Source organism: Carlito syrichta, unplaced genomic scaffold, assembly GCF_000164805.1.
Source record: "Carlito syrichta isolate Samal-C Ts95f unplaced genomic scaffold, Tarsius_syrichta-2.0.1 Scaffold216940, whole genome shotgun sequence".
In the NCBI taxonomy this organism is placed as follows: Eukaryota; Metazoa; Chordata; class Mammalia; order Primates; family Tarsiidae; genus Carlito; species Carlito syrichta.
In genome coordinates this window covers 1-1,213 of record NW_007161036.1, presented here as the reverse complement: position 1 = coordinate 1,213, position 1,213 = coordinate 1, and the positions used below count along the sequence as shown (strand labels likewise).

Genomic DNA, 1,213 nt, shown 5'->3' with positions numbered 1-1,213 from the left:
TTGCTTTGGTCCCTGCCAAAAACAAACAGACGACAAAGACAACAACAACAACAACAACAAACCCTAAGCCAGATGTTTCTCAGCTAGATTCTGCAAGACATATAAGGAAGAGCTGATATCAACCCTTTTGAAAATATTCCAGGCATTCGAGAAGGAAAGAATTCTCTCTAACTCACTTTATGAAGCTAAGTTTTAAAAGTTCATAAAGTGGCGGAGAGTGGCTTTTAGAGTAACACTCGCAGCCCTAAGCTTCGGTTCCTCACAGCGGAGGCCAGGACTCTCCCCAGCCAGAGGATGAAGAGTTAGAAGAGGCCAAAATGTACCTTGAAAACTGAAAGTGGGGGGGATGCCTGAAAACGGCTTCAATATTCCCAGCACTCACCAAATTGCTTAAATGTTGAACCCGGAAATGAGAAGCAGGAAGTCGATCATGGAAGACAATTATAAGGTTACACCCAAGCGTGAATTTTGAAGCTCAGAAGCTTCCGTACAGTCCGACATAAGGCGGCGAGGAAGGATCCTGGGACTATGGCTTTCCCTGAGCCAAAGCCGCGGGCACCGGAGCTGCCGCAGAAGCGGTTGAAGACTCTGGACTGCGCGCAAGGGGCAGTGCGAGCCGTGCGATTTAATGTGGATGGCAATTACTGCCTGACGTGCGGCAGCGACAAGACTCTGAAGCTGTGGAACCCGCTTCGGGGGACACTGCTGCGGACGTACAGCGGCCACGGCTACGAGGTGTTGGACGCGGCCGGCTCCTTTGACAACAGTAGTCTCTGCTCTGGCGGCGGGGACAAGGCGGTGGTGCTGTGGGATGTGGCATCGGGACAGGTCGTGCGCAAATTCCGGGGCCACGCGGGGAAGGTGAACACCGTGCAGTTTAATGAAGAGGCCACAGTCATCCTGTCCGGCTCTATCGATTCCAGCATCCGCTGCTGGGACTGCCGCTCAAGAAGACCTGAGCCAGTGCAGACATTGGATGAGGCCAGGGATGGTGTATCAAGCGTGAAGGTATCAGACCATGAGGTCCTGGCAGGTTCCGTGGACGGCCGCATAAGGCGCTATGACCTCAGGATGGGGCAACTCTTCTCAGACTACGTGGGCAGCCCCATCACCTGCACCTGCTTCAGCCGGGATGGGCAGTGCACCCTGGTGTCCAGCCTGGATTCCACACTGAGGCTTCTAGACAAAGACACGGGCGAACTGCTAGGCGAGT

At 53.8% G+C, this 1,213-nt stretch overlaps 1 pseudogene across 1 annotated transcript; it reads left to right on the top strand.

The window, feature by feature from the left end:
• The first annotated feature begins 449 nt into the window (after nucleotides 1-449).
• Nucleotides 450-1,207, top strand: LOC103253275 (annotated as a pseudogene). Its single transcript, XR_503855.1, has one exon. The product of XR_503855.1 is annotated as a WD repeat domain-containing protein 83 pseudogene (transcript).
• The last annotated feature ends 6 nt before the right edge of the window (nucleotides 1,208-1,213 follow it).